Here is a 23,631-nt window from a genome sequence, read left to right as displayed (position 1 = left end):
GAAAGTATACTTTTGTGATGTTTTAAATGTTGCTTTGCTACTTAGTTATCTGTGCAATACATCTTTTTATTTTTTATTTTAATTAGTATTTTATCTTTCAATTACATGAAAGGACAATTTTTAACATTCTTTTTTAAAATAAAATTTTGAGTTCCAAATATTTTCCCTCTCCCCCCAACCCTCTTCCCTAAGACAATAAGCAATTTAATATAGGTTATATATTTGCAATCATGTAAAACATATTTCCATGGTCATGTTGTAAAAGAAGAAACAGAACAAAAGGGAAAAAAAACTATGAAAAAATAAAGAAAGTGAAAATAGTATGCCTTGATCTGCATTCAGACTCCATCAGTTGTTTCTCTGGATGTGGATAGCATTTTCCATCATGAGTCTTTTGAAATTGTCTTAGATCATTCTATTTCTGAGAAGAGCTAAGTCATTCACAGTTGATCATTGCATAATGCAATATATCTTCCTGATAGACTGTATACTCTGTAAAGGCAATGACCTTGTCTGAACAGTTTCTTTCCCGGCATCCATCATAATGCTCTGCATGAATCACATACTTAATATTTGTTGAGTTTTTGAGCTAAATGCCAGAATGAATTATAAACAAGCTTAAGGTATGAGAATATCTGGATGACCTCCAGGAGAATATCATGTTCTGTCAAATACCAAAAGTCTCCCATTTTTTAAATGACCATGGAACAAACAAATGCTATTCACTGAAAAAGAAAAAAAAGATACATTTGTGGGTACCCTAGTGTGTGCCCTTGCTGACACCCTTGTATGGGGGATACCAAAGAGAAACACTGCATCTCACACCAGCTAACTTCACAAATGCACAATTGCTTGTTTCTGTTGACATTCAGTTGTTCCATTGGTGTTCAACTCTTTGTGACCCAATTTTGTAGAGCATTTCAAACTTACTGAAATGAATGATCTGGAGCAACCATTAGAAGAAGGAAATCAAAAACACTCCTACATAGTCCCTGCTGTTACGAAGGGATTTTGGGGGGACCTCAATATGTGACTTCTCCCACTGAAGAACTTCCAATACCAATGCAAATCAAGACTTTGTCTATAATACAGAGGCTTTAGAGAGATGCCTGGGACACCGAGAGTTTAAGTGATTTGTCCAGAATGTGCACTCAGGATGTGTAAGAAATAAAATTAGAACTAGATCCTCCTGGCTTGGAAGCAAGCTTTCTATCTACTATACCATACTGACTTTTCTTATGACTAGTCAATCAGTCAGTCACTCAATAAACATTTATTAAATGCCTACTGTGTGCCAGGTATGTACTAAGCACTATGAATACAAAGAAAGGTAAATAACAGTCCCCTCATTCAGGGAGCTTACAATTTAATGGGGGAGACAGCATGCAAACAACCATGTACAAGCAGTATAGTTTGTGTGTGTGTGTGTGTGTGTGTGTGTGTATATATATATATATATATATATATATATATATATGTATAATATATGTATATGTATATATATTTATATATATATATGTATAATGTATTTAGTTTAGATTTTTTAGAAGTTATCTTTCCCCATGCTTTCAGAAAATATACAATGTAGAAAACTTTCTAAGCTCAATTTCTGCTAAACAGAATGAATTTTAACTGTTTGTACAGGCAAGTGAAACCTTACATTGAAAACCTACTAACTTCCCAGCTGTATAAATGTATTCTCAAGTACAGCATGATCATAGTATATTTTTGCTGTCTTTGAGCTGTGTCCTACTCTCCATGACCCCCATTTGGGGATTTTCTTGGCAAAGATACTGAAGTAGTTTGCCATTTCCTTCTCCAGCTCATTTTACAGATGAGGAAATTGAGGTAAACAGAGTTAAGTGACCTGCCCAGGCCACACTACTAATAAGTGTCTGAGGCCAGATTTGAACTCAGGAAGACTCATATTCCTGGTTCCCAGCCCAGTGCTCTATCCACTGAGCCATTTAGCTGCCTGATAATAATAATATATACAGAATCATATATTTAGAGTTGGAAGGGGTCTTAGAGGTCACTGAATCCAAAACATTCATTTAACAGATGACCAGAGAGGCCAAGAGAGGTTAAGTTGCTTGCTGGAGGATAGGTGGGCAATGTGTGTCAGATCTGGGACTTGAAGTCTTTTCACTCCAGATCTAACACTCTTTCTAGTATAAAAGGTGGGGTCACCTTTACATTGTCTTTGCCCAGTTTGCATGAGGTTTATGATCCCAAGACACAAGACAAGGAAGCAGGGCACCACATAATTGAAAGAACCATCAGGAGACGGAAAGCACAGCAAGCCAGATTTTTGGAGGGGGAAACAGTTACAATAAAAAAGGGTAGATAAGAGTGATAGAGACAGGTCTGTTGGGACCAAGGTGGAACTGGGCATCCAGAGCTGGTAAAGATGATAGGTTTTTAAAGGGCTTTTATCTGGAGCTAGGAGGACCAGCCATGGTGGGGACAGTGCAGGGAACTTGAACTTGGTGTGTGGATCAAGGTTGTAGGGCTGGTGATGATTCACGTGGAGGATGGTAGGGGAAAGGGTAAGGACACCTTGGGAATTGGCTGATATTTAAACTCCTGGCTAATGGGAAAAGGTACTTTTCGCTGTTATTGCTGGCCTTACTTACTTTGACAGGATTACTCAGAGGATGTGAGCCTTCTTAGTCTTCTTTGTTTAGCAGGTTGAGCAAGACTCCCTTCCTAGTGATTATGATAAGTATTTTAGCAGTGTCTGAATTTGTATTTCTCTGGTTATTAGTGAATTTGAGTACATTTTCATTTTGTTATAAATAATGGTTTGCATTTTTTCCTTCATAAGTTGTCTTGACTATTGATTCCTCCACTGAGAAAAAAATCCTGCATGTGAAGCCTTTATCTGATGACTTTATTTCAAATATTTTTTTCCTGATCTTTTTATTTTAAAGAATTTATTTTTGTGATAGTGCAAAAAAATTCTCACCTTCATGTAATCAAACCCATCAATTTAATCTCCAATAATTTTTTCTTTCTAGTTGTTCTCTTAAAAAAAAATCCTTCTTCATAGTTGAGACAAACATATTCCTTGTTTTTCCGGTTCTTAAAACGATTTAAAAGATATTTATATTACTGATCTAGTTAGAATTTATTGTGGTATATTTTGTGAGATGTGGAACCAAACCAGGGAAATGCTGGCATTTAATGACTATCTCTGAAAAGGTAACACACTTTTACATTTAATTTATTATTTATTAATTTACAATTTGATTATAAGTTAATTTAATTATTAATATTTTCTCCATCACTTTCTTAAGTCTACAAAATCAAAAGATAATAAATCAAGCCCCAATTTGTAACCTTTGCTGATTTCTGAGGTATAATACTCCTACTGAAAGTTTAACAATTGTCCAGCTCTATAGTCTTAAAATTTTCCCATCAGTTTTTATTGAATAGTTTTTCTTCTCTAATTTTTCTTTAAAGTAATTTTATCAAAGATAAATCTTTTACATTCATTAGGTTCTCCTTTTGGTTTCTCAATGATTCTATGGCATTGATCTATCCAGCCATCAATTTCATTCTATAGTTATTGTTAAAGGGTGTAATTTTTAGCCTGATAAAAGTATCTTTAAAAATGTATGTCATTTAGTGGCATGGATTACAGCCTTTGAATCTCAGACTGACTTTACCTTTAACACATTGGTAAGCCTTCAAGTTAGACATGGTTGAAATGGAAAAAATACAATGATAAGTGTTTGTCTCCTCCTAGTGTTTTTTTCCCCCACTTACCACCTCATTTTGTTGAAGTGCATTATATTAGAACAGTAAGGTTCTGTGATGATTTCTGATACTTTTTAAGATTTCAAGCACACAAAAAAAATACTGCTAGTATATGCTCAATTACACAACCCAAATGGATGCATCTTTCAGGGAATAAAATAGAGACTTTGTAATTGAAGTAGATAACAGAAGAGAGAGAAAACAAGAGGCTGACATTTACATAGTTCCTTATGATTTATCTTAGTTGATCCTTACAACCATCTTATGAAAGAAGTGTTACAAGCATTATAATACTAATTTTAGAAATGATAAAGCACTGGTAGAGAGAGAAAAGTTAAGGAAAGAAATGTTCATAGTGTGGATTTTTCTCGTGTTGTTGAAGTTACTTGGCTTGTTAGTTTTTGTTGTTGTTTTTCAGTCATGTCCAACTCTTTGTGACTCCTTTGGGGTTTTCTTGGCAAAGATCCTGGGATGATTTATCATTTTCTTCTCCAGCTCATTTTACAGATGAGGAAACTGAGGTGAACAAGATTCAGTGACTTGCCCAGAGTCACACAGCTAGTATTTGAGGTTGGATTTGAACTCACGAAGAGGTATTCCTGGCTCCAGGACTGGCACTCTGTGCACTATGGCACCACCTAGCTGACCTCTTGATTTACTAAACTGTCTTAAATCTGCTGCCTCCATTAGACTGTACTTGGACACCAAATCATTTCCTCAGTCAGTTACTCTCTCACCACCACAGTCATTTTCCCAATTCCTTACTTAGGTATGTCCCTCTTTGGTGGTTCTATCATGAAAACTCTTCCTGCAAGGAGACATCAGTTTTCTTCTCTGCTGTGAAACATTTAATTGAATTTCTTCAGGGGAAATTTGAGGAAACTGAATTTCATTTTACTTTTTTTTGGATATAATATCTGTTAGGGCACCACCTGCTTTATACCTTTGTCATCTGCACAGGCCCTGAGAACTATTGTGTGCTGTCTGGGAAGGTTTTCATGAACATTTATTTATTGAAGGGACTTGTCTGTCACATTCAGTTAATTGTAGCACACTCCACAAATACAATGAAATGGAAAACAAAAATAAATCAAGAAAGAAATGGCAGTGAGATTGAAAATAAATCAGAAAGTCCCTTCTTTCCCCTGTTATGCTGTGGTTATAAATATTAAAAGTGAAAAATTGATGTCTCTGAGCTCAAGGCATTATCTATTTTGAACACCCACATTATACCATTCTAGAATTTGAGACTAAAAAGCATTTGTGAAGTGATCTGAGTGAATGACAGCATGCACCTTTGCGATGTCTTGGAAAGAGACCTGAACAGGTATCAGACTTGGTTCTAACATTAATTTGCTGTGTGAGTTTGGCCTGCTCAATGGAACTTCCTCCCTGACCTTCAGTTTCTTCATTTGTTAAATGTGGCAAAAAAGACCGCCCCTGCCTACTTCAGGACCAAATGAGGGCAAGTAGGTGGTGCAGTGGAGAGAGCACAGGGCCTGGAGTCAGGAAGACTCATCTTCCTGAGTTCAAATCTGGCTTTAGACATTTACTAGCTGTGTGATCCTGGCCAAGTCACTTACCCTTGTTTGCCTCAGTTTCCTCATCTGTCAAATGAGCTGGAGAAGGCAAACTGCTCCAGTACCTTTGCCAAGGAGACTCCAAGAGGGGTCGTAAAGAGTTGGATACAACTGAACAACAACAAAAATGAAATCATGTTGTAGAGCAGAGAGCACTGGACTTGGTATTGGAAGACCTGGATTTTAATCCTTCAATCCATCAATGGATTTCAAGCTCCACAATGTCCTAGTTGTGAGATACAGAGCCAGGCAATTTCCAAGTTCAGCTTTGACATTCCATTACTCTACAGTTTTTCCGATGAGCTTCATTTTTTTCGTCTGCAAAAGCAGGGGTTTGAAGTAGATGATGTCTAACTTCTCTTCTGACTTTATGATTCTATGAAATAAGGTAAGCAATTTTTTTTTTCTGGTCCAGACCTGTGATTTCATTGGTATAGGGAATTTCTAGAAACTTTTTCTATTAATGCAAATTGGTACTTATGGTGCAAAATGACAGTCTTAGAGAGTTACCTAGAGTGCTGAGATGTTAAGTGACTTGTCTAGGGTGTTGTAGCCAGAATGTATTAGAAGCAAAACAGGAACCGAGGTCTTCCTGACTCCAGGGCCAGCTTACTATCCATTATGCCACATTCCCTCTTATGCATGGAATATGTATGTAAAATATGAAGTACCATATAAATGGAAAGTACCATTATATTATTCATACAACAACATTAAGACCAGGACTTCATAGTCAAAAGCTAAAAGAAGGATATACCATTGTTTTCAGTGGGCAGATAGGAGGTAGAATGGATAGAGTGCTAGTCGTGGAATCAGAAAGTTGTTGTTCAGTTGTTTTTCAATGGTGCCTAACTCTTTGTGCCCCTATTTGGTGTTTTCTTGGCAAAGATACTGAAGTAGTTTGCTACTTCCTTCTCTAGCTTTTTTACAAATGAGAAACTGAGGCAAATAGGGTTAAGTGACTTGCCCAGGGTCACGCAGCCAGTAAAGTATCTGAGGTCAGATTTGAACTCAGCAAGATGAGTCTTCCTGACTCTAGCCTCAGTGCTCTGTCCAATGTGCCATCTAGCTGCTCTGGAATCAGGAAGACCTGAGTTCAAATTCTGTTTCAGATACTTGCTAGCTATGCGATCCTTGGCAGGTCACTTAATTTCTGTCTATCCTCACTTATGAAATAAGGATCATAATATCACCTATCTTCTAGTTTTATTGTGAGGATCAAAATAGATAATACTTATAGAGCACTTTGCAAACACTAAAGAGCTACATAAATGCTATTATTATTATTATTGCATTGCAAATGTTATTACTATGCAATGATTTTTAAATTTAACTGAATTGGTTGTCTAGAGCTGGCCCGCACAACATACAGCCCTCATGGTCCACCAAAGTATTTCAGGTGGCATGCAAAAAATGTAGAGGACGTAAAAGAAAGTAACGATGTAATGAGTGCTTTGTCCGTACCCCATTTAACTTGACTTGCACTAGTCACTATTGTGTGTGCACTCTCTCCTGTTTGTTATGTGACCTATGGCAACCAACCATTGTCAGTCTGTCTCTAGTCTGAGAGGAGCAAGTGTTACATCTTTCACCGTATTTTTGGTCTTTACTGGTGTTGAACAGGGACAAAGTGAGTGTAGCCACGTACCAACACAGCTGACGCCTGTTATGCCATAAGCAGCAACAACGTGAGGGCTTCTTCCCCTCCCTCACTGTGCAGCCACCCTCCAAGTTACATGAGTGTCTAGCACTCTCTCCAGGGTCAGACACTCAGTTCAGTATTTCTTTGTATGTGAGCAGTCGCTGTGGAGATTTTTTTGGTTCTAACATTAAAGTTTTTGGGGTGATTTTGTAAAATGAGTAATAAAAAGAAATGAAAAATCAAATCAGAACACAGAGTGTTTAATCCAGTGTGGACAAATGGATATTTGTTTACTTACATGAGGAATAAAATACTGTGCCTTGTTTGCTGAGAAGTAATAGCTGTTCCAAAGGAATGCAATCTTCGTTGCCGTTTCAAATCAAAACATCCTGACTTAAGCAAATTGGGCACCAATGAAGAACAAATTAAAGCAACCAAATCATTAAAAAATCTCAGTGGGGAACAATGGTTTTCCAAGAAAGTAAACTCAGAAAGTGAGGCAGCTACTGAGGTTAGTTTTCAGATTTCTAAAGAAATCAATTTCAAACACTATTCTAGAGTACAATAAACTGATTGCTGACAAGAAGTATAACACATCCCACTAACTAAATGTAATCAGTTAAAAAACCTCAAAAATGTATTAAAACCTGTACTGCTTAGCAAAGTTATTTTTTAACATTAATATGATTTTATGATAAAAAATCTTAATAAGTATAATTGATATTAAGATTTTCCTTTTTAAAAAAATTTGGTTTATTTGCAAAATAGTTTAATCATTAATAATATTTTTACTTGGAAAATGAGCTGCTAAAAACCTATCTGCAGCCTGAAGAAGTTTAGCCTATTTTAATTTTGGCCCCCACCTACTGCCAAATTGTTGGGGCCTGGTCTAGACCAATGATATCAAACTCAAACAGAAATGGGGGCCACAATATGGTACATAAGGATCCCAGCAGGCTGCATATTGACAGTTTTTAAATGTAATATTATCTATGTTTTATTGTATTTTTATTTATTTTGTCAAAAATATTTCCCAACCACATTTTAATCCGGTTAAGGGACCCCATATGACTCGCCTATCAGTGTATTTGACACCTCTAGTCTACCCATTACCAAATTCATTGTGTAACCTTTATGTGATTTTGCTATGTTGATTCAATTCCATTGAACTACTACCATGAACTCCTACCACGGGCTGAGCACTAGACAAAGATAAATAAGATTCAGTTTCAGCCTCAATGAGCTTACGATGTAGTGGTGGAAGTACAGGGAAGAGGGTAGAGAAGGATAGAACACCTTCACAAATAGTTATGCAATGCAAAATATAAGATAATTTCGTGAGAGGTACGAACAAAATGTTATGTGAGGTTAAAGGAAAGAACGAATGTTTCTGACTGGGGAGGGGGTGGATTGGGGAAGCTTAGCACAGAAGGTAGCATTTGAAATAAATCTTGAAGAATGGGTAGTATTTAATGAGATTCAAGTTTTGAGTGCCAGTGCCAATTTTTAGAAGACAGCTTGTGTGGCAGGCTATCCCTATGATTGATCAAGGAAGCTTAGGTAGTTCATATTGCTAATAAGAAAGATTCTTGTAGAGTGTATGGTAAGATTTCCCTACAAGAGCGCTCAGTTGGATGAAAATGGCCTTAATTCTGTGGGACTGCAGCCAGCCATTCTTAGGAGGAAAACAATGAACTTGGAGTCAGGAGAAACATGGGTTCACAACCTGTCTCCTATACTCTTTTAGCTATTTATTTTATACAAGTCCTCTAGTCTTTCTGATGCTCAGTTTATTGGTCTGTAAAGTGAGGAGAACAATGCTGACACCACCTACCTTACAGAATTATTGTGAAGGAAGTGCTTTAAATTGAATTCAGCAAACATTTATTAGTAACTGCCGTGTACTAGGCACTGGAGATACAAAAATAAAAGTAAGTGGTTTCTGCTCGCAAGGGTTATCTGGATAAAGGAGTTTCTTTTCTGGATTTCTCTGAAAGAAGAGAGGGAAAAGGTACTGGTAGGGGGATTGTTGAAAATTTTTCTAAATTTTCTAAATTTCCTTCTGGAGAGTGGATGTCCTGTTTCTCCCAGGCCCAGGTTGCTACATCTGCCCCTCTACCCCTTCTAGGGTATTCTGGAGTGGGGGTGGGGATGGGTGTTGGGAAGGCTCTATAATGCTGGGAATTCTATCTTCCACAACCTGTTTTTCTCCCATTGTTCAGTAATTAGTGCCCCAGTTCCACTTAACCACTGAGCATCAGTTTGCCTCACAAAGGGATATTTACTTCAAACATAGAGCAGGAAAAACGTATAAGCATTGGGGCATATTCTTCCCTATGCCACCTCCATCTCTGAGGGGAGTAGGCTCAAAAGTTAGCTCAGTTCCTGCTAGCTCCAATCCTACCAAGTTCATGCCCAGGTGGGGCATCTCTGGTTGTCTCAGCTGTTGGGCTGCAGTCCTGAAGGTCATTCCTAAAGGTCACTTCTTGGTCTTTGAGGCTTCGATTCTACTCTGACTCTGGAGCCCAGACTCTGGAATGCCCGGATGGAGAGCAGCCTTTTAGACCTTTTGAAACTCATAAATCTTCATTGCCTTTCTCTAGAACAGAAAAAGACAAATATAAAGAAATAGAGCTCTTTCACAGGGCCATGTAGCTTTGGAGGGAAGAAGCTTCCAAGATTTATACCAGATACAAGAAGTGGCAGAAACTGACAGACTTTTCTGAATACTTTTGCAGCCAATCAAGGAGTCTCTTCTTCAGCACAGGCTTAGCCTGACAGGAACCAGTTACAGAATGTTCACACGTCTCTCTTAGGCACTTCAACACCACGTCATTGATTCTCCTGAAAACAAGCTCCCTAGCTTCTTCACACAGAGAGGATGCATTAGTGGAGCAGGCTCCACTTCCCTTTTGGTTCCACGTAAGAGCTTTCATTGATTCCATTTTATTTTTTGTTAGCATTTTTGTTAGTGTGATAGTTACTGGATATTTAGTTGTTGTTCAAGTTTAATTAAGCAGTTCAATAAACATTTAAGTACATATTCTGTTCAAAACACTGGAGACCCAGAGACAAAAAAAGCAAAAAACAACAGTCCTTGCCCTCAGGGAGCTTACATTTTACTCAAGAAGTTTTACAATCTACTTCTGACTTGATTTTAGAGGTCCCCAGTTTCACAAAAGGCAGGGGCTGAAGCCATGATTCAAATATATTGCACTTATTTTCCAAATATGTATCTAACAATGTATCTAGTGATTCAAGAGAATTTGAAAGTGCAATAGAAAATTAGCTACATAATAACTTCACATTGGACATCAATAAAATTAATTGAATTTACCTTCTGTTAAGGAAAAAAAACCCATTATGCTCTGTTTCAAGCACAAGTCTAGCTGAAACAATTTTTATTAATCACTCATCCCAAGGGTTCCCCTTTCTGCCTACAAACAGGAACATGTCTCTACCACTCTCAAAAACCACCTTCTTCAAGAAGCCTTTATTAGTTTCCCTTAATTCTAGTTGCTTTCTTCTGAGAAACCTCCAATCTAACCTGCATATATCATCAATGTGTAGTTGTTTTCATACTGATGTGGTGCTTGGGTGCTTGTGTTTGGGTGCTTGTGCTTGGACCCCAATTTCTCCCTAGCCTCAGAAACACTGTCCCTGACAGTTGCGCAAGTACCCTGTACCTAGCAATTACTCATGAGTGGGCCCCAGCAAGGCCCTTATCTCCTTCCCTGGTGCAGTTGCAAACAGCACCTGAAGGATTTATTAGTTTAAACTGGCTTTGCACTGGGTCATAAAGACATTTTTACCCACTACTATACTATCCTACTGCCCTACCTCATTATCTACATCCTGGGCTCCTCATTAACTGTATTCTAGACTTAAGACATATGTATACTCCCTACATCTATCTTGTCAAACAAGACGTTGATTGGTGGCAGACTGGACAACTCTCAGTTACCCTGAACTCTAGTTGACTTAGTGATGTAGCAGGCCTAAAACCATACCTCCATGTGGCCCCCCTGGTGGGCTTTTCCTAGTGAACTCTGGGTAAAATGCCTGAGCAGTAGGTACAAGAAGTGCATGTTTCTTTAAGAACTGACCACTCCTTAACCACTCCCTAATCCCACCCTGAATCCCCTAGTCAGCATATTTGGCACATGTTTTATTGTATTTTATCCTATATAAACTTTAACTGTACCTCTCTAAGGTTGTAGGAATCCTTAGGAATCCTTTGCCACCTCGACTTAAAGAATGCTTGAGTCTGTGAATTCATTCCGGATGACCCATCATGTACTCCAGTCTTTGAGGGGCCACAACCTCTCAACCTCTCAGCCTGAAACAATGCTGTCTCCTCCATTAGGATATAAGCTCCTTGAAAGCAGAAACTATATGCCTGCCTTTGCAGCCCCAGATTTTAGCATAGTGCCTGGCCAGCGGTAAATGCTTAATAAATGCTTCTTGACTGACTGATGACATTATCATTTCCTCAAGTTACATCTAATAGCTCTCCTCCCATTCACAGTCAAATTTCTAGAAAGAGTTATCTACACTCTTTGCCTCCATTCTCTACTTCTCAATTTCTAACACCTTGCTGTCTGGGTTTCTAACTTTATCATTCAACTGAAACTGTTCTATTGGTCCCAAAGATCACTTAATCAGTAAATACAACAGAAATGCAACATACATGCAAAGTAAATGCAAATCTTCTCAGTTCTCATTCTTCTTGACCTTTCTACAGCATTTGACGCTACTGACCCTTTTCCCTTTACCCCCTTACTCTCTCCTCCCTGGGTTTTCTTCTACCCCAGATGCTTATTAGCTATGTAACCTGCACAAATCACTTAATCTTTTTTTCAGCCTCAGTTTCCTCATCTGTAAAATGGGGATAATAATAGCATCTACCTCACAGGGTTCTTGTGAGAATCACATACATGTTAGCAATCATTCTCCTCTTCTTCCTTCTTCTGTTTCTCCTCCTCTTACTCATCCTCCTCCTCACTATTCTGAATCTTCTATATAACTATTCCTATATAATTTCCTTTGCTGATCATCCTTCTTTGTTTGCCAACCAAATATGAGTTTGCCCTAGACTCTGTCTTTGCTCTTAATCTTTCTCCCTTAGCTATCTCATCAATTTTCATGGGTTTAATTATTATCTTTATGTAGGTTACTCCCAATTCTATATATCCTGTCTTTTTCTATCTTCTGAGCTTGTCTGACATTGTCAGTTCCCTACTGGATACTGCTGCATAGACACACCATTAGATTCTCACACTTCATGTTTCTACCTCAGAACTCATCTGCCCTCCCCCTAAGCTATCTATTGATGGCTGGGCCCAATGCGGGCCCATCCAGTGGATCAGGTTGGAGATTGGGATGAAATGAAATGCTTGTGTGTCATATGATATTTAACAAAAGAAATGTACTCAACAATGTCAATTAAAGGCCCCTATTGGTTCTTTTGGATAAGCTCCAATGCCTCCCTCTGCGCTATTACAGAAGAGTATCAGCTCTTAAACCTGTCTTTCGAGGCCCTTAGAAAACTGGGTCCACCTTATCTTTCCATCATGTTAACCCATTTTACATATGCTGTGTTCCAACCAAACATCTCTGGCCTCTGTGAATTTGCAAATGCTGTCTCTCCCTCCTGGAATGCACCTTTCCTTATCTTTTATTGTCTCCTTTCCAAGTTTAGGCTAGGTATCAATCCCTCTGTGAAACCTTCCTTGCTGAGAATAGGGCTTGTTTCTCTGCTAGATCTATCCTTGTATATATTGTATTCCTCAATTAGAATGTGAGTATTTTGAGAGCAGGGGCTAATTTTTTTTTCTTTTTGTATTCCCAGTTTCATTAAAATGTCTTGCACATAGTAGGAGCTTAATAAATGCTTCTTGAACTAAATTGGATCTCTCCAGTGTTTAGCAGAGTGCCAGGCATAGATAGGTAAATGTTTAATCAATGCTTGTCAACAGACTGCCCTTTTCACTTTTCTTATTCTACTATGTATTACACTCACAGTGAATGTCCTATCTTCCTATGAGCTTGTTAACTCCTTGATTTTTTTTTTGGTCTTTGCCTTCCCAGGACCCAACTGATGACTTTCCTTTTTCAAAAAACTGTAATTTCATTAGTATAGGTCAATGGTTCTCAAAGAGGGTGTGCTGAGGTAGAACTAGCTAATCTGAAAATTATATAAACTCACATGTGTGACTCTCAATATAGTGCCATTGGTGAAAAAAAAACCTCACAATAATTTTTGCTTGGAAGGAGCTTAAATTGAATTGAAATCAGAAAGGAAAAATAGAGGGAAAATTACTCACTGCTATCAATATCCATGTTAGCCACTAGAGGTCGCTGGTGGCAATGCAAAGAATATGAGGTGTTTTTTAGTTGTAGTCCTGTCACTTGTTACATGCTTGTTCTCAGTTCCATGAACCCTAAAGTTGAATTTGGTCACTCTCTAACTGATACGAGTTTTCCATCATCAAACACATGACAGGGAATCATTATTAATATTAATGATACAGACATCACAACTAAATAGGGGAGGTTTTTTTTTGGTGAAGGTAACCATGGCCTTTTGGAGGCTATGCCAATGGCATACAAGTTTTTCCAGGACATTAAAAAAACAACCCCCCCCCCCAAACCATGGAACTGTGATTTTATTGGCATGTGGATTGGCCACAAATCTGTAAATTAGAGGCTTAAAGAATTGACTGGAGACACTGAAAGGTTGTGACTTACCTATTGAGTGGGAGACCTTTTCTGGCTCAGTCACCAGTCATCTTTGATAGGATTTCCCTCCCACCTCCCAGTCATTGGGACCAATAATGGCTAAGAAAGTAGCCACAGAGCTGAAGCTACTGCAGCTCAGTGCTGGCAAATCCAGTAAGAGCATTATCATGAAACAAGATGAAAATCATTCTTGAAGATGGCTAGTTAGAGGAAGACTGCAAATGCTATGAAGTAGAGGAAGTGCTGTAGGATGACTAAAGAAGCTTCTAGAGCTGATGATACTTGGCAATTGTTTACTTTAACTGGTTGTTGTTGTTGATTGTTCATTTTGTTTTTTGTTTTTTTAAATTAAAAAAAATTTTTTTTGATCCTTCATTTTGAAGAGGACCAATGACATCATGTGTGATGTCTTGACTATTTTTACTAGTGTTCTGAAGGGGGGAGGGGATCATGACTCCAGAACTAGAAGGAAGAATTAAACAGTTACAGCAAGAAACCACGGTGCAAGCCTGCTTCATCAGGTTAAAGGAATATTATCTTTGACTCAGCTTCATATTGCCTACGTGACTTAGATGGACTACCCCAAACCAGCCATATTCTAACTCAACAAGATGTCTTCCAGATGAGAGTAAAAATCACAGGTATAGTAGAGACTCATTTTATCTTCAAAGACTTGTTTCAAGATGTTTGATGTGGGGTGGTCAGCAAGCTGAATAAAAACAGTGGATACTGTTCTAAAGGTATGACAGTGATTATGGCCTCAGCATAAGCGAAGATGAAGAGATGAACAGAATGCATCAAAGTATGAAACTGTTTGACAGCATTTGTAACAACAGATGGCTTTTAGGCACATCAATCATTCTCTTCCTGAACAAAAAAGGCCTTTCTGAAGAAAAACTAAGGAAGCCCACTGAATCTCTGTATCCAAAGTATACAGGTTCTAAAAATATATGAAAAAGTAGCCATATATATTCAGTGGTAACAAATTTTTTTTGTCAATTAATGAAAATATGCCTTTTAAAAAATAACACCCTCTTCCCTCCCCTGAAAAAGAAAGAAAACCAAAAACACTTGAAACAAATATAGTTAAGCAAAACAAATGTCTGCCTTGGCCATGTCCAAAAACCCCATGTCTCAATCTGCACCATGAATCTATCACCTTTCCATCAGAAGGGTAGCAAGCTTCATCAATTCAGTGTCCATTTGAAGATCAAAATGAAAGAAAAGATATCAAGGATGTCTGGACCCACTTTACCTGGGCCACTGATACTACCATGTGCAGTTTGCTTTTGATGATGCAGATGGCATCATTAAAAACAGCATAAAGGAATGTAGGCTTTATTAAGTGAAGGGGATGTTGAAAAAAGTTTTTATCGTATGGTGCACTGAGAACGAGGCTTCTTTCCTGTCTTATGGGACGGCAGCCTGTGTGAAGGGTAGGTTGACAGCAGCATGCAGAATCTTAACACACTTCAGCACAATCTTCTGTGATAGGGATCTGTTAATTGGCATGTCATGCTGAAATAAGACACAAGAAATGGAACAGCTCTAAGGTGTGATTTGATTATCACAATTGGGATTTCATAATCTCAAATACTTCAGACTGCTATGAATTTGGTGTTACATTCTGGAACTTCAATATGTAACTTACATTTGGTTTTTCCTCTTTTAAAAAATCACCACTAGTCTATTTTAAAAGATTTCCCATCAAAGTGTACAACTTTCCTAAATTTTATTTCCTTATTTCTAAAATAATTTTATATAAAAACAAAATTTAAGAAACCCTATAACTATGCACATGATGTGACCAGATCCTTCTGAAATTATTCTGCTGAGTAGAAATTCTTTGTTTTTAACTTGGGATGGTCAAATTTAACATTTCCACGACTACTTAAAAGTTCTTTTGAGTTGTTGTGACTTCATGGAATTTTTGAATGAAGATTATGTTACCATACTGTCCAAAGCACCATCATAATTTCCAAAAGGCAATAATATTAGAGATTTTTTTATACTGTCACAAAATGCAGGCTTTTCAGTGCTGAGTCACAGTACATGTCTATCCAGACATTTTCCAATGCTTAGGACACCTTCCCACCACCTCTCTGCCATCAAAATGTCTCTCATCAAAGCTGACCCAACTAAGGCACAATTTCCTCCATATTGAAACCTTTCCTCTTGCTGAGAGCATTTTCTCCCTTGTCAGTTTCTTAGAGCCCTTTGTCTGAACCTTTCTTTCCATTTATCACATTCTACCTCATTTGTGTACATGCAGAAGTTCCCTGAGAGCAGGACGGTGCTGTTTTTCTTTCTTGTATCCTTGATCTCCAGCACAGTGCCTGCCATATATACATACTCTCTCTCTCTCTCTCTCTTTCTCTCTCTCTCTCTCTCTTTCTATATACACACACACACATATATATACACATAAATATATACATATATATATATATATATAGTAGACACTTAAACATATATTGAGGCCACTTGACTAGATCCACTTATTTACCAAGTTGACTTAAGAATGACAAAGGGCACCAGAGCTCTTGATCTAGTTGATAAGGCCGTCTGTATCTGTGATGGCATTTGTTCTTAATGTTATTACTTTTGATTATTAGCAGCCCTATTTTAGGCTTGGGCTGGCCAAAAACAAACAAACAAACAAACAAAAAAACAACAACTCTCAGACCCTGTTTCTTCTCAGTTTCAGGGAAGAGGAGGCTAACTTGAGATCAGAAATGTAGTGTAGGACTTCCTCTTACAGAAGGATTTTTTGGGAAGATTTCTCAAAAAAGGAGAAAAGAGTGATGATGACAGGCTCTTTCCTGTTAATATATGGAGCAGCAGGCACCTGAATGAGTGCCCTATATTAAACAGCAACAAGAACAACCATAAACTCCACTTGTCCATTTGGAACAGTGTTTTTCCAAGTATTGTCCAAGAACCTCTGGGGTCTTCAAGACCTTGTCAGGGGATCCTAAATGTCAAAACTATTTTCATAATAGTAATAATACTTTTAATTTCTAACATGGAGAATATTGACAGATATTAAGCCACATAAATAAAAGCTCTTTGTGTGTGTGTGTGGGGGGGGTGTCCTCAATTTTTAGAGTGTAAAGGGATTCTAAAACCAAAAAGTTTGGAAGCTGCCAGTTTACAGTTTTCTTCCTGGGATTTCACATGAAGGCTTTGGTTTGAAGGAGGAAACTGCAGCTGTCACTGTCACTAGCTACCCTTTCTCCCTCTATACAGTCCTAAACTCAGTATCCTGTACTTCCACTCTGGGAAGAAATGCAACTTCCAGAATCTTTGTGGCCAAAGTCTTACCAAAGAGTGGTTACAATCTCATCAAAATAAGAATAGTAAGTACTATTATCTTATGGAAAGAGCCATAGGTTTGAAATCAGAAGACCTGGGACTGAATCTTGGCTCTGCTTCTCACTGTTGTGTGGCCTTGGACAAATCACTTGACCTCTTAAACCTCAGTTTCCTCATCTGTAAAATGAGTGAGTTAGACTTGATGCTCTAAATATCCTTCCAGCTCTAAATCTATGATCCTATAAATCATAGAATGTTAGAGCTAGGAAGAATTTGAGAAATAATTTAATCTATAGGCACCCCACCTCCATTTTACAAATGAAGAACACAGAGATGCACCTAACATGGTGCAACTAGTTAATGGCAGAGCTGGGACTAGACTCCAATTCTCTTGATCCCAAATACAATGCTTTTTAAAAAGGAAAGATATTTGTAATACAACTTCATTATGGTTTAAATGAAAAAAGAATTGGGAACGACCGTAACATTAATATTCACTGCTTATATTGTTTTTTTTAAATTCATTTTTTATTAATTTATTTTGATTTATCAACAATCACTTCCATAAGCTTTTGAGTTTTAAATTTTTCTCCCCCTCCCTCTCCAAGACAATGTGCAATCTGATATAGGCTATACATTTACATTCTTATTAAACATAGTTTCACATTAGTCATGTTGTAAGGAAGAATTAGAACCTATAGGAGAAATCACCAGAAAGGGAAAACAAAACTCAAAGAAGAAAAAAATAGCAAATAGTATGCTTCAATCTGCATCCAAATCTGCATTTCTCTGGATGTGGATAGCATTTTCCATCATGAGACCTTTGGAGATGTCTTAGATCCTTGCATTGCTGAAAAGGGTTAAGTCTATCAACATTAGTCATTGCACAACGTGGCTGTTACTACGTACAGTGTTCTCCTGGTTCTGCTCACTTCACTCAGCATCAGTCCATACAAGTCTTTCCAGGTTTTTCTGAAGTCCACCTGCTCATTATTTCTCATAGCACAATAGTATTTCCATTACATTCATACACCACAACTTGTTCAGCCATTTCCCAATTGATGGGCATCCCCTCAGTTTCCAATTCTTGGCCACCACAAAAAGAGCTCTTATAAATATTTTTGTCCATGTGGGTCCTTTTGCCATTTCTATGATCTCTTTGGGATATAGTCCTAGAAGAGCTATTGCTGGGTCAAAGGGTATGTTCATTTTTATAGCCCTTTGGGTATAGTTCCAAATTGCTCTCCAAAATGGTTGAATCATTTCACAACTCCACCAACAATGCATTAGTGTTCCAATTTTCCCGCATCTTCTCCAACATGTATCATTTTCCTGTTTTGTCGTGTTGGCCAATCTGATAGGTGTGATGTGGCACTACAGAGTTGTTTTGATTTGTATTTCTCTAATCAATAGTGATTTAGAGCATTTTTTCATATGACTACAAATGGCTTTAATTTCTTCATCTAAGAACTGCCTATTCTTATCCTTTGACCACTTATCAATTGAGGAATGACTTGCATTCTTATAAATTTGACTTAATTCTCTACATATATTAGAAATGAGGCCCTTTTCAGAGACACTGGTTATAAAAATTCTTTCCCAGTTTTCTACTTCCCTCCTAATCTTGATTGCATTGGCTTTGTTTGTGCAAAAACTTTTTAATTTAATGTAATCAAAATTATCCAATTTGCATTTCATAATGTTCTCTATCTCCTGTTTGGTTATGAGTTCTTTTGTTCTTCATAAATCTGACAGGTAAACTATTCCTTGCTCTCCTTCACTTCTTGTATTGTAATGAGACTGCAGCAGTCTTACATTTGAAATGCAGTGGTACAAAATAGCTAACTGCATGGGTCCTACATCAAGGATGACTCATGGTTTCCATTTTAATATATAACTGAGAAGAACATGTGCTTCATTTTTGGGATATTGAGGGCTTCAGAGTGAATGTGACATTGCAGGACTAACTGTTCCCTATAAAAGTAGACCTTTGACTCTGGACTCTAGCTTCATTCTGTTACAATTAGTCAATCAATAAACATTTATTACAGTAGTACCATGTGACTGGCATTGTGCTGTGTCATCATCTTCATCAAGGAGATCGGTTGTCTGAGTAATCTGTAAGTCCTACTCATACTGAGCTGCCAGGGTTGGGTGTATGATAACCTCTGGAGATACAAGGGCAGGAATGGCAAAGAGGTCCAAATTAGCATCTCCAATAAACTTTCTAGACAGCCAAACAAAGGGCTTCTCCACCTTGTCACTAAATCTGGATAAAATGTCATAACATTGGGGATTCTTCTTTCCATGAAAGACAATGGATTTTGCCTCAAATGGATTTTCTATCCTCAACATCTACTTTGTTGCTACACACTGTAGTGAAATTTTCACATACTCTTTCCAGATTTCTATGCCAGTTAGGTACGTTCTTTTTTTGTTTGTTTGTTTTAATAGTATTTTTCCCAATTATATGTCAAATCAATTTTTGGCATTCACAAATAGGTATATTCTTTTTTTTCATATTTAATATAAATTTATTTATTTTTAGTTTTCAACATACACTTCCACAAGTTTTTGAGTTCCAAATTTTCACCCCATCTCACCCCTCCCCCCATTACAAGATGGCATGCATTCTGCATAACCTTTTCCCAAGTCTGTCCTCTCTTCTATCTCTCTCCCCTTCTCTTATCCCCTTCCCCTTCTATTTTCCTGTACGCCAGGATAGACTTCTGTACCCCATTTCCTGTATTTCTTATTTCCCAGTAGCATGTGAAAACATTTTTTTAAACATATGTTTTTAAAACTTTAGGTTTCAAATTTTCTCTCTTCCTCCCTCCCCACCCACCCTCACTGAAAAGGCAAGCAACTCAACATAGGTTGTACATGTGCAGTTATGCAAAACACTTCCATAGTAGACAGGTTGTGAAAAACTAACTCTATTTCCCTTAATCCTATCCTGCCCTCCCATTTATTCTATTCTTTCGTTTGACCCTGTCCCTCCTCAGAAGTATTTACTTCTGATTACCCCTTTCCCAATCTGCCCTCCTCTCTATCATCCCCTGCTCTCTTGTCCCTTCTCCCCCTATTTTCCTGTAGGGTAAGACAGATTTCCATACCCAATTGAATGTGTATGTTATTCCCTCCTTAAGCCAAATCCTATGAGAATAAGATTCACTCATTCCCTCTCACCTTCCCCTGTTTCCCCTCCACTGTAAAGACTTTTGTTTTTTTTTGTGAGATAATTTACCCCATTCTACCTCTCCCTTTCTTCTTCTCCAGTATAATTCTCTCTCATCCCTTAATTTTATTCTCCAGATATGACCCCTTAATCTTCAACTCACCCTGTACCCTCTATCTATCTATCTATCTATCTATCTATCTATCTATCTATACATACATACATTAATTTTTTTCCTCAACTACCCTAATACTGACAAAGGTCTCATGAGTTATAAATATCATCTTTCCATGCAGGAATGTAAACAGTTCAATCTTAATAAGTCTCTTATGATTTCTCTTTCCTGTTTACCTCTTCATGTTCCACTTGAGTCCTGTATTTGAAAGTCAAATTTTCTATTCAGCTCTGGTCTTTTCATCAGAATGCTTGAAAGTCCTCTATTTCACTGAATGACCATTTCCCCCCCTGAAGGATTATACTCAGTTTTGCTGGGTAGGTGATTCTTGGTTGTAATCCTATCTCCTTTGCCCTCTGGAATATTATATTCCATGCCCTGCGGTCCTTTAATGTAGAAGCTGCTAAATCTTGTGTTATCCTGATTGTGTTTCCACAGTACTTGAACTGTTTCCTTGTGGCAGCTTGTAATATTTTCTCCTTGACCTGGAAACTCTGGAATTTGGCTATAATATTCCTAAGAGTTTTCCTTTGTGGATCTTTTTCAGGAGGAGATCTGTGGATTCTTTCAATTTCTATTTTGCCCTCTGGTTCTGATATATCAGGGCATTTTTCCTTGGTAATTTCTTGAAAGATGACATCTAGGCTCTTTTTTTAATCATGGCTTTCAGATAGTCCAATAATTTTTAAATTCTCTCTCCTGGATCTATTTTCCAGGTCAGTTGTTTTTCCAATGAGATATTTCACGTTTTTCATTCTTTTGGATTTGTTTTACCGTCTCTTGATTTCTCATAAAGCCACTAGCTTCCAATTGCTCTATTCTAATTTTTAAGGAAGTATTTTCTTCAGTAATCTTTTGGACTTACTTTTCCATTTGGCTAATTTTGCTTTTTAGGGTATTCTTCTCCTCATTGGCTTTTTGGACCTCTTTTGCCATTTGGGTTAGGCTATTTTTTAAGGTGTTATTGAGCTCTTCAAAGCCCTGGGACTGATTCATATTTTTCTTGGAAGCTTTAGATGTAGGGGCTTTGACTTTGTTCTCTTCTTCTGGTTGTGTGTTTTGATCTTCTTTGTCACCACAGTAAGATAATATAGTTTGACTCTTTTTGCGATGTTTGCTCATGATCCCAGTCAACTATTTGCGTTTTAAACTCTTTGTTAAGGTAAGAGTCTGCTTCCAATGTGGAGAATGTACTGTCCCAAGCTTCAGGGGGGTTGTACAGCTGTTTTCAGAGATACTTGTAGGTACCTGTAAATTTTCAGTTCTTCCAAGGTGGTATGATAAGCAGCGAGGTGTTTACTCCTTTCCTGGCCTGTGACCACAAGTACTCCTTTCTGTCCTGTACCTGTGAGGAGGGGTTCCTCTCACAGCTACTACAAGCTCCACCACACCAGTGCTCCTCCTCTCCCCAGCACTGCCACCTAAAACTGTGACCCAGATCCAAGCACAGGCAAAGCAAGAGATTCCTGACTCAGCACTGGCAAAGAGATCCCTGCAATCCCCCTCTGATCAGCCACCCAATTTCCCCGTAGTCTGTGGGCCAGAAGCTTAGGAGGCAGCCGCCCCCCCCCTCCACCCCGGGGCTAAGCTACTTGAGGAATGGGGCTGAGACCCTGTGCTTCCCTCTCAGCACTGTAGAAACAGACTTTTCCCACTGACCTTCTAAGTTGTCTTTGGCATTCGTGGGTTGAGAAGTCTAGAAACCGCCCTAGTTGCCCGCGATTCAGTCCTCTGCGGCCTGCTCTAGGTTCGCTGCGGTCTGTGTGCCCATGCAGCACTGCACTGCCCTCCCAGCCCGGCATGATGTACCTTTCTGATCAATCAACCAGGTTGTCTTGGGCTGGAAATTTGTTTCACTCTGTCTTTTTGTGGGTTCTGCTGCTTCAGAATTTGTTTAGAGCCATTTTTCAATGAGTATTTGGAAAGGTTTGGGGTTAGAGCTCAAGCAAGTCACTGCTTTCACTCTGCCATCTTGGCTCCGCCCAGTTAGGTATATTCTTATAAGTAACAATGTTACACCAAACATTATAATGACACACTGAGATTGAACGTAACAACTGTCTCTCAGTTTGCCAAATTTCTCTTGGTCTCTTTGTATAGAGTATGTTGAATTTCATAGGGCCTCTGTTAGTGTGAAACACCCAATGTGGTTACATACTTCTTGTACTCACAAGTCAAGTGACAAATATGTTTTTTTTTCCAGTACCTTCATCACCAGCTAAAAAAATTTGAATTGAATCTGGGACTCTCTTTGGGTGGCCATCATGATGGTTTCTCCTTTACCTACCTGCCCACCTTGCTTTCCCTTCTAGGCCAGTCAGGTCCCTGCACTCCCAATACTCTTTTTGCTTCCAGCACACTGGTACTCTCTTCCCTGTCCCCCCAGTCCCAACCTCTTTGGCCCACACCAGCGTCTACTTTCTGTCTCTGGCTCTGGTAACAGTAACCAAATCAACAGTAACATTGCTTCTGGGAAGGTATATCAATTGACAGCCAGGTCGCTCTAGTCACGATTCCTGTGACTTCCAAGTCTAAAAAACTTTTCTAAGGCCACAAATTGCTTATGTGCTGTCTCCCTAAGAAAAGGGTAAGCTTAGCAAAAGGAAAGCCTGTCTCTCTTTTCTATTTATATCCTCAATGATTAGTAAAGTGTCCAGCATATAGTAAATGCCTTTTCATCTATCTATCTATCTATCTATCTATCTATCTATCTATCTATCTATCTATCTTTCCATCTGTCTGTCTTTGTCTGTCTATCTATCTCTTTCATTCACTGCTTCCTCACATGTGGAGAGATAGGAGAGATTATTGATAATTACTCCAACTGTATAACCCCCCAAAAAAGTGATTTCAATTTAGTCTTTACCAAGATTGCATCCAAACTTATCTCTTTTCCAAGGAAATCAACTTTCAGGGACAGAGACTGGAAAATCAAGTCACCTTCTCCATGCTGTGGTATGCTAACAGAATTTATAGCCACCTTCTTGTAGCCTTCTTACACCAGATGGATAAATTGCATTCATATAATATGGTTTTACTTGAGCTTCCAAAAAAGAGACATCTAAAAGGACCTGTTGAACTTGAAACAAATTGTCAGTATCTATAGGAAACTGATTTTGAACAAAGCAGTCTGCTTAGACCCCAGACTGTATATTTAATAAGGAAAATGTCATCTCTGCATTGGTAAGCTTGACTCTGAACTTTCTTTTATTTTTTTCCAACAGAATTTTTTAAATTT

The 23,631-nt window shown here is 38.1% G+C and overlaps 2 pseudogenes; one reads left to right on the top strand and one right to left on the bottom strand.

Annotated features, from left to right (window-relative positions):
- Positions 1-5,051: 5,051 nt before the first annotated feature.
- LOC110223163 (guanine nucleotide-binding protein G(i) subunit alpha-3 pseudogene) lies at positions 5,052-15,070 on the top strand (annotated as a pseudogene).
- A 65-nt stretch (positions 15,071-15,135) lies between these two features.
- LOC110223162 (GTP-binding nuclear protein Ran-like) lies at positions 15,136-22,656 on the bottom strand (annotated as a pseudogene).
- Positions 22,657-23,631: the final 975 nt, after the last annotated feature.

The sequence above is a fragment of the Phascolarctos cinereus genome, unplaced genomic scaffold (assembly GCF_003287225.1).
Source record: "Phascolarctos cinereus isolate Bilbo 61053 unplaced genomic scaffold, phaCin_HiC Scaffold_4;HRSCAF=312, whole genome shotgun sequence".
Classification (NCBI taxonomy): domain Eukaryota; kingdom Metazoa; phylum Chordata; class Mammalia; order Diprotodontia; family Phascolarctidae; genus Phascolarctos; species Phascolarctos cinereus.
The sequence above is the reverse complement of the archived record's forward strand: the minus strand, read 5'-3'. Positions and strand labels throughout refer to the sequence as shown.